This window comes from Nicotiana tabacum, chromosome 4 (genome assembly GCF_000715075.1).
Source record: "Nicotiana tabacum cultivar K326 chromosome 4, ASM71507v2, whole genome shotgun sequence".
NCBI classification, from domain to species: Eukaryota; Viridiplantae; Streptophyta; class Magnoliopsida; order Solanales; family Solanaceae; genus Nicotiana; species Nicotiana tabacum.
In genome coordinates this window covers 140,805,252-140,816,557 of record NC_134083.1, presented here as the reverse complement: position 1 = coordinate 140,816,557, position 11,306 = coordinate 140,805,252, and positions in this window count along the sequence as shown.

The window sequence follows — 11,306 nt, the reverse complement described above, 5'->3', positions numbered from 1 at the left end:
AAGCTTAAAGAATATAATTTAGATATAACGCGATACTAGCACAAGTGGAACAAGTTCATTGAAATAATCAGCTATGAAGGTCATGAGGGCCGTAGGTCCCTAAGTTAAGTGTCTAAGAAAATAACTTTGAAAAATTGAAATGAGAAGATTAGAAAAATCACTAAAGCCCTGTGTGACCCACGCATGCTAGATGGCCCATTCCAAAAGAAGGGAGGAAGAGGAGAAGAAAGGGCTCAAGCTGCGTGGCCAGGTTACGTGGCCCACGCAGGCTACGTGACTAGGATGCGTGGCCTACACAGCCACTCATGCAGACCCTTGTGCTATATAACAGGGTAAGTTCGAGAGAGAGAGAGAGAGAGAGAGAGAGAGAGAGAGAGAGAGAGAGAGAGAGAGAGAGAGAGAAAGAGATGATATTTTTGGCTAAGTTTTGGGTTCTAGAGAGAAGGTGGAGCATCCCCAACCAAAATACACTTCAAAGGTGAGTTTCATGATATTTTTATGATGGATTAACATTGATTAATGCTAGTATTAATATCAACATGGATTGAAATTGATAGGAATTGGTCCAAATCTACAAGAACACCAAGTGAATCCTAGTTAGGATTTTGACTTCAAGAGGTAATTTTTCCACTCTATACTTGCATACAATTATGGATTAAGTATGTACATGAGATTGTGGTTTAGGAAATGCTATTTGTTTGGAGTATTACACGAGTCTTGAAAATGGGTATTGTAAGTTAGGGTTCTTGAAAGAGGAAGATGGTGAATAATAGAATTGTGAACTTTGTTAAGTTGTTTGGTGGTTCTTTAGTTAAAAATACTAGAGTATTCCATGGATTGAACAAGACCTAAAATATAAAATTCTTCACCATTGTTGAGCTACGCGAAGAAGACGATGAATAGTATTGATTTGATGAAAATAATTTAAATACTATTCTTTATAAACTTGTGAGCAATTCACTATTGAATATTGTTGTTGACCTCAAAATGTCTATGATGAGAATATGAATTTTTACTAGACTTGTGAAGTGGGACCTTAAGTGTTGGACACTTAGGTGACTTAGTTGGTATTGTTGTCATGCGTCGTTGATGTATATGAGTTCATTATGTAGATATCGGCTTGTTTGGCATTATTTGAGAATTTTAGTCAATTTAGATCTTGGAATTGAGGTAAGTTGATTAAACTTTCTTTTTTCGAGGGACTTTCTCTATGAGCATGATTTGGGTTACGATGTGAGTTAATTATAGATGAGTGTGTCCGTACTTATGGTGACAAGCGGGTGTGAATATCTCTGTATACTAAAATAGTATACTGCATATGAAGTGTCATGTTATTTTTTAAAAATCTTGTTTTAATATTGGTTGGTAAAATGACACTTGAAACTAACGTTATAAGTTTTATTAAAGAACTTATGTTGGTGATAAAGAGATTAAACATTTGACTTTTATTGTTACCTTTATTTTATGAAATGAGAAAATATTCTTTATATTTAGAAGTACCACTTGTCAAATCTTTAAGGATTGGAATTTTATTTTGTTAATTGCTTAATATGAAATAAAAAATAATTTCATTTTATTTTGTTCAAACGATTGGGATTGACTAAAAATATCATGATTGATAAAATAGATTCTTTAGGGTTATTTCTTATGAATTTATTTTTGGGTATCAAATATTTTGGGAGTTACTTGTATTCACCAAGATTGTCTTTGGATATATCGTGTTCGTCTTCATGAAACTGCACGTACCGGTGTAGGCGTAGATGGACACTTTATGGTATAGACTACGGCAAAATATTCTCTTTGAGAGGTTTCTATTTTGTGCTATTAATAGCATCGCCAAGTCGATTCGTACGACACTGCGATGAGACGACTTGCGCAAGTAGGGTATATGATACTTGCCGCTAGGTACATACCTAGTTGACCTTCTTGTGTTGGTGATGGTATTGTACTCCTGTTGAAAGGTAAAAGATAATTTTATTATGTTTAGGCCTAAGGAGTCGAAAGGGATTTCAATGACTTAATGAAGTTGAAATGGTTTTGCATGATTCTTATTAGAATCATGGGTCGATGTAAATGTTTTAAAAGTTTGTATCATGATTTACATTTTTCAAGTCTTTTCATTTGAAATGTTAAAGAACATGACTTGATATAATTATTATTGTTTTATATCAAATATTGGTTGCATTATTTTTGTGTAGCCTTGTCCTAAGAACTTGAGTACTGTGATGGTGTACTCAGCCCTCAGGACTCCCTCTTCAGGGTCCTGCTTACTTTACATATTTTAAAGATGAAACGTGGTATGTGATGAGCGGAAGATGCTAGGATGACTCTCTTTCTGAGGCATATACCAAGGTGCCACTTCTATTTTGTAGTAGCATTCATATTGATCTTACTTACTTTTGGTTGGGGTTTGTCCCAAGTATTTATTTCATCCTTGTATCTTAGAGATTCTATAGACAGTTTTTATTATTTTGGAATTATAATCGAGAGTTATTCATATAACATGCATGAAAGAAATGTTGTTATTCTTTTGTATCTTTCAATTATTAAAAAACAATGGATTTAAAGATTTTGTTTCATGTATGGTTTTTATTATTTAAAATGATTGTTTTTCAAAAAGGCTTACGCATGTATCTATCTTGCATATAGATGGGCATTCTTGTATGGTTTTGTTCATCCGGATCGGATAGTGTGTCGGATGTCGGTCACGTGGTTTTGGGTCGTGACCACATCCATCTAACAGCAGTACTGCCCAAGGAGAATACGTAGCCTGTGGTACTTTTTGACTACCCATATCGCCGCCTAAATTTGCATCAGCAAAACTTTGTAAGATAATATTGCTCTTTTTAAAATAACGTTTCATACTCGAGGTGCCTTTGAGCGCAATATCCATTTTACACCCTCCCAATGCTCCTTTTCCCGTATCTGACATGTATCTACTAACAACTCCAACTTCATGGGCTATGTCAGGTCTAGTACAAACCATACTGTACATCAAACTTTCAACTGCTAAAGCATATGGAACTTTGCACATGTACTTCCTTTTTTCATCTGTCTTTGGTGATTCGTCCTTTGACATATTAAGATGGCTTCCTAGTGGAGTGCTTCTGGTCTTTGCATCATGAAGAGTGAACCTGCTTAGTACCTTCTGTATGTACTTTTCTTGAGACAACTTTAAGGTTCCTTCCAACCTGTTTCTGTTAATCCTCATCCTAAGCATTTGTTTTGCTGGTCCTAAGTCTTTTATTTCAAACTCCTCCGACAGTTGTTGCTTAACCCTATTGATCTCATTTATGCTAGATCCTGCAATTAGCATATCATCAACATACAATAGTAAAATAATATAGGATTCATCAAGATTTTTGATATAAAAATAATGGTCCATCTCACATCTCGTGAACCCATTGTTATGCATGAATCCATCAAATTTCTTGCGCCATTGTCGAGGAGTTTGTTTCAAACCAAACTCTTCTTCAGCTTACACACAAGGTTTTCTTTACCAGAAACTTAAAAACCTTCAGGTTGCTTCATGTAGATGTCTTCTTCAAGGCCACCATGCAAGAAAGCAGTTTTAACATCTAGCTGCTCCGAATACAAATTTTCTGCAGCTACGATACTTAGCACCAACCTGATAGTAGTTAATTTGACTATAAGAGAGAAGATCTCGGTATAGTCAATTCCTTCCTTCTACTGAAAGCCTTTTACTACTAATCGTACTTTGTATCTCTTCTTACCATCATGCTCTTCTTTGACCCTATACACCCACTTGTTCTGCAATGACTTTCTTTCCTTTTGGTAACTCTATAAGTATCCTTGTGTTATTCTTTTGAAGAGAACTCATCTCTTCTTTCATGGCTAGCTTCCACTTATCAGAGTTTATCTCCTGTATTGCTTCAATAAAATACTCTGGAACACTCATTAAAACGAAAATGGTAGAGAGAGAGAGAGAGAGAGAGAGAGAGAGAGAGAGAGAGAGAGAGAGAGAGAGAGGAGCATTCGTGACTCTTTTAGATCTCCCTAATGTAGGTCCAGGATTAACTGATCCCGGATTTGATTGAAGTTCTGGCTCCAGATCTGGTTCTCCGTCTGATTTTATCTCTGGTTTTGTTTCTGATTCTGTCATGACCCAAATCTCAACATGTCATGATGGCGCCTATCACAGTACTAGAAAAACCGACAATCACAAAATAACTATGCATATAAATTAAAAACATGATGTAATAAGTTTAACAGTGAAAATCTCATAAATAACCGATAAGAACAACTGGGACTCAACTATAAAATCTCCCAAAATCCAGGTGTCATCGACTACATGAGCTACTAAGTGTCAACACAGTAAAAACTTCTAATACAAATGTCTGGAAAGATAGAACAATGCTAAATAAACTGAAAAGAAGGAGAGTCGAGGTCTACGGATACCATAGCAACTACCTCTATAGTCTCTAAGCAGATACTGCTCCAAGTCTAGCAATCACCGGTTTTAGATGTACTTGGATCTGTACACAAAGTGTAGAGTATAGTATGAGTACAACCGACCCAACGTACAAAATAATTAACAAGACTAACCTTGGGCTGAAAGCAGTGACGAGCTCAGAAAGGTACAATCCAAATCCAGATAATAATAGTACAAATAAAATAGGAAAATGATAGTAATAACTTAGAGAATTCCATAATCGGTTTGTACAGAGTACATGAATGAGACATGCCTTCAAATTCAACAATTAAGCTCAATACTGGTAAAATATGCCAAGTATAGCTAGCATGAGAAATGTTACATATCTATGTCTACATATCAAATATTCAAGTCAAATGCAATTCATCACAATGATACTCCCAGGTATTCACGCTCTCAGAGTACTCAATCTAACTGTCTCAACTCTCACTCATCACACTGAATCACTCAGCACTATATGGTACCTGCGCTCACTACTGGTATGGCGACTCATAAGGGGTGGATCCTGCCCATGCGCTAATATAAACCAACATGGCCTACTGCGTCGTGCAGCCCGATCCCATAATGAATCAATAAAACCTGCTGCGACATGTAGCCCGCACTAATATGAGGCAACATGACATGTTGTAGCGTGCAGCCTGATCCCATAATGAATCAATAAAACCTGTTGCAGCGTGCCTCCCGATCCCATAAATATCACTCACAATGCGACGTGCAGCTCGATCCCATAAATATCACTCACAATCTGCCTCTCAGGCCCCAACTCAGTCATCAATCTCTCCAGTCTCACGGGCTCACAAATCTCATACCACTCGGCCCGAACAATGATAACATGATGCAACAGTATATGATAATAGAGTTTGAGACATGATATGCAAATGAACGTATATGACTGAGTACATAAGTGCAACTTAAGCAAATAACTCAACATCAGAAATGACCTCAGTGAGTCCCAACAGAATAAGTATATAGCCAAACATGATTTTTAACATGGATCACAACTCAATTACTCTAACGCGTAGGAATTTCATGGATAAAAACAAGGTTAGATAACTACACAGTACCACAAAATCAACCGTGTTATAATTATCGCAGTGCACACCTACACGCCCATCACCTATCATGTGTGCCACCTCAACAACAATCACATAATACGTATTTCAGGGATTGGTACCCTCAGTACCAAGTTTAGAAGTGTTATTGACCTCAAAACGCGCAAGTCAAAACTCCAACAAGCCCTTGCCTCGCGAATCGGCCTCTGAACGACTCGAATCTAGCCACAAATAACTTAATACAATTAGTACAAGTTATAGGAATCAATTCCATAAGATAAAGTTATGTTCATTAACCAAAGTAAAAAAGTCATCCCCGGGCCCATGTCTCGAAACCCGACAAAAATCATAAAATTCGAACATCCATTTAATAACGAGTCCAACCATACCAAAATCATCCAATTCTGACCTCAAATCGCCTTTCAAATCCCCAAAATATAGTTTATGAAGTTTCCCCAAATTTTCCAACCCAAAACACTAATTAAATGGTAAAAATAATGATGGATTCATATATAATAATAAATCCGAGTTAAAATCACTTACCCCAATCAACTCCTTAAAAATATCCTTAAACATCGCCCCCAGCCGAGCTCCCCATGTCCAAATGTGAAATAATACTCTAACCCATATTTTTGAAATTAAATAGTTTGCCTAGTTGTTCCTCTTCGCGATTGCGAAAAGTCCCTCGCATCATAAAGAACAAAAAAAATGATGCCCTCAAAATACTCTTTGCGAATGCGAAGAATCCATCATGAAACGCGGTGACTAATTCCACCAAAGGTACGCGATCGTGGACACACACATGCTACCGCGTAGAACAACGCGTCTGACATCCCAGGCCTCTTCTTCCTTCTTCGCGAACACGACAAATCTCACGCGTTCGCGTAGCACTAACTCCCCAAGCTTCGTGATCGTGGACCTTCACTCACGATCGCGTATAAGAAAACCAGAACCAGACATAACAGTAGTCCAACAAGTTCAAAAATGAACTAAAAATAATCCGAATCACACCCAAGGCCCCCCGGACCCCATCCAAACATTCCAACATATCCTAAAACATCGTACGAACTTAGTTGAGGTCTCATATCACATCAAACAACACCGAAAACACAAATCGCAACCAACTCAAGCCTAATGAACTATTGAACATCTAACTTCTAAAACTAATGCCGAAACACACCAAATCAGCTTTGATTGACCTCAAATTTTTTACACAAGTCATAAATGACACAATAGACCTATTCCAATTCCCGAAACCAAAATCCGAGCCCAGTAACAACAAAGTCAACTCCCAGTCAAACTTGTTAACTTTCTAACCCTTCAACACTTTTGCCAATTCAAGCCAAAACGACCTACGGACCTCCAAATCAATATTTGGACACACTCCTAAGTCCAAAATCACCATACGGAGTTATCAGAACCATCAAAACTCCATTTTGGAGTCATTTACTCATAAGTCAACATTTGGTCAACTCTTTCAACTTAGGCTTCCAACCTTGGGACTAAGTATCCCAATTCATTTTGAAACGTCCCCGGAACCAAACCAACCACCCTGGCAAGTCACATAACAACAAACGAACATAAAATAAGCAATAAATAGGGGAACGAGGCTATGGTACTAAAAACGACTGGCTGGGCCGTCACATTCTTCCCCTCTTAAATAAATGTTCATTCTCGAACGGGTCTAGAATCATACCTGGAGCCTCAAATAGGTGTGGATAGCTGCTCCATATCTCCTCTTGGTCTCCCAAGTAGCCTCCTCGACTGGCTGACCTCTCCACTGTACTTTCACTGAAGCTATATTCTTTGATCTTAACTTTTGAACCTGCCATTCCAAAATAGCCACTGCTCTACATCATAAGTCAAGTTCCCACCTAACTAAACCGTGCTGAAGTCCAAAACATAAGACGAATCACCGAAATACTTCTGGAGCATGGAAACATGAAATACTGGATGGACACTCGATAGATTAGGTGCAATGAAAACTTGTATGCCACCTCCCCAATCAACTTTCCCTTCTTCCCGAAACTCATAACACCCTTCATGGGTGAAACCCTAAGCAATACCTTCTCTCCCACCATATAGGCAATATCACGAACCTTCTGATCGACATAACTCTTATGTCTAGACTGTGTCTGCCATGCTAAGTCGATCCTGAATCAACTTAACCTTTTCCAAAGCATCCTGAACCAAGTCAGTACCCAATAGCCTAGCTTCACTCGGCTCAAACCAACCAACCAGAGACCGACACCGCCTCCCAGACAAGGCCTCATGTGGAGCCATATAAATACTTGATTGGTAGCTGTTGTTGTAGGAAAAATCTGCAAGTGGTAGAAACTGATCCCAAGAATCCTTGAAATCCATGACATAAGTGTGTAGCATATCCTCCAATATCTTAATGGTGCGCTCAGATTGTCCGTCCGTCTGAGGGTGGAATGATGTACTCAACTCAACCCGTGTGCCTAACTCTTGATGCACTGCTATTCAAAACTGCAATGTGAACTGCGTGCCCCGATCTAAAATAATGGACACGGGCACACCGTGAAGGCGAAAAATCTCACAGATATAGATCTCAGCCAACCGCTCGGTAGAATAGGTAGTCCCAACTGAAATGAAGTGCGCGGACTTAGTTAACCGGTCCATAATCACCCAAATAGCATCAAATTTCTTCAAATTCCATGGAAACCTAACTACGAAGTCCATGGTGATGCGCTCCCATTTCTACTCAGGAATCTTAAGCCTCTAAAGCAAACCACCCGGCCTCTGATGCTCGTATTTCACCTGCTGATAATTCAAGCACCAAGCTACAGACTCCACTATATCTTTCTTCATTCTACTCCACCAATAGTGCTGCCTCAAGTCCTGATACATCTTCGTGGCACACGGATGAATGGAACACCACGAACTATGGGCCTCCTCAAGAATCAACTCACGTAGCCCATCCACATTGGGCACACAAATCTGACCTTGCATTTGCAACACCCCATCATCTCTAATAGAAACTTCCTTGGCATCACCATGTTCAACTGTGTCCTTAAGAATGAGCAAATGGGCTTCGTCATAATGACGCTCTCTGATGCGATCATATAAAGAAGATCGAGAAACCACGCAAGCTAGAACCCGACTAGGCTCCGAAACATCTAACCTCACAAACTGATTGGCCAAGGCCTGAACATCTAATGCAAGCGGTCTCTCACCAACAGGAATATATGGAAGGTTGCCCATACTCACCGCCTTTCTACTTAAGGCATCGGCCACCACATTGGCCTTCCCGGACTCCGATGACCTATAAATACCTCACCAGACACGCCGTAAAGATAATGCCTCCAAATTTTCAATGCGTGAACGATGGATGCCAACTCTAAATCATGGGATTGGAGAAACAAATTTGTAAACTTTCTGCAGTATGGTATTTTGCCTGAGGATAAAAAGAAATCTCGATTATTACGGTTGAAGGCTGCTCAGTATTGCTTAATTCATGGGATTTTATATCGCAAAATGTTTGGTGGACCTTTAGCACGATGCCTTGGACCATCACAAACGGAATATGTGAAGAGAGAAGTACACGAAGGGCATTATGGCAATCATGTCGGGGGAGATCGTTGGTGAAGACACTAATAAGAGCGGGATACTATTGGCCAAAAATGGAAGAGGAGGCAGAAAACTTTGTTACAAGGTGTGATAAATGCCAACGATACGCTAATAATATGCATCGACCGGCGAAATAGTTGCATTCAGTCATATCACCATGGCCCTTCATGAAATGGGAGATGGATATCGTAGGACCATTGCCTCAAGCCAAGGGAAAGGTACAGTTTGTTTTAATTCTAATGGATTATTTCTCAAAATGGGCAGAAGCATGTGCCTTTAAACAAGTGCGGTAAAAGGAAGTTATGGATTTCATTTGGAGAAATATAATATGTCGATTTGGAGTCCCAAAGGAAATCATTTGTGATAATGGGCCGCAATTCATAGGTGTGAAAGTTACTGACTTTTTCCAAAGCTGGCAGATTAAAGGGATACCTTCTGCAACTTACGACTTAATGGCTAACGGGAAAGCTGAGTCGACAAATAAGGTTATCATCAATAACATAAAAAAGCAATTGGAAGAGTCAAAAGGCAAATGGCCAGAAGTATTACCAGGTGTGTTATGGGATTACCGAACAACGGCAAAGACTAGCACGAGAGAAACCTCATTTTTGCTTGTGTATGGAACAAAAGCTCTAATTCCAGTGGAGATAGGCGAACCAAGCACGAGATATACACATACTAATGAGGCAATAAATGAAGAGGAGTTATGAGTAAATTTGGATTTGACGGAAGAAAGGAGAGAAGCAACATTAATTTGGATGGCTGCTCAAAAGCAGATGATTGAACGATATTATAACATGAAGGCAAACCTAAGGTACTTCAAAATTGGGGACTTGTCCTCAAAAAGGGTTTTCGGTCAACAAAAGCGCTGAATGCAGGAAAGTTGAGTCCAAACTGGGAAGACCCATATAGAGTTAAGAGGCATTGCTGGAAAAGGAGCATACAAATTGGAAACCATGGACGGCAAGGTATTTCCATCACATTGGAATACAATCCATTTGAAGAAGTATTACTTCTAAAAGAGGTTAATACCTACGGTCAAGTATCTTGCAAGTTTAATTTTATTTTGTTCATTTAAATTTTACTAACCATGTTAGATTATAGGAAACAAACTGGCTCGTACCAAATGATGATATTAGACCAGAAAGACATGCAAAATACTTAATTATTTTCGGTCTAGGTTACAACATTTCTTATGGCAAAAGGGTTATGCATTCAACATCTAAAAGTTTACCTCCAAGTCCCGTATGTATTTCTTTTTTCAGGAAAAGGACCAAAAGTAAGGAGCTGATCCAGTGTTTGAGATCTCATGCTCCAATGCTCTAACACTGGGGATACTATGCATATAGAAGGATACACAAGGAAAGAAGTTGTATACCACAAGAGCATAATTCAGCCAGAATTAAAACCTTGAAGAAAAAATTTCAAAGGCATTCAAGCTCGCGGAAAGGATGGGAAGTAGAAAGTATAAAATACTCCTACGAGCTTCTAGTTTAAGGCCATAAGTTTAATCACAGGAAAATACACCCGTATTTGTAAACCTGCTACAAAGAAAGCAGTTATGAAAATGTTGTACAAACTTATTTATTTGAAAGTTCAAAAATAAAACTTCTTCAAATTACTTTATATTTCATATCTTTTCACCAATATGTAGATAAGACATCATCTTCTTTAGTGTTGTTAATATAAAAGGGCCCTCTGTTATAAAAAAAAAACTCGTGCATATTGAAGATGCGATCTACTAAAGCATTTTTAATGTAAGTATAAGCTCAAAAACTCAAAGAGCAGAAAACATAATATGCAACAAAGATATATTTGTATCATCACCCCAAAACCGGGGGGGGGGGGGGGGGAGGGTTGAGCATCAGCTTCACCAGGAGTAACTCCATCACCATCACCTTTGGAACCTACATCCTCAGGTGTTGAAAATCTTTGACGCTGCTGAGTCTGTTTAATCTCTTTAGATTTTGCAATCTCAGCGTTAAAGTCAAAACCGTCATGGCTAGCTTCAGTTAGAGTCTCAAAACGAGTGTTAAATAAAGCCCAACTAACAACAAGTGTTAACTTGTCTTCAAGGGCCTCATAATCCTTCTCCCATTGCTCAATTTCAGCTTTGAACCCTTCTTTTTCTACTTCAGGGGCTTCATAAGATGCCTTTAAAGGAGTAAGAGAACTCTCAAAGAACTGAATCTTGTCTGTTGAGGCACGAA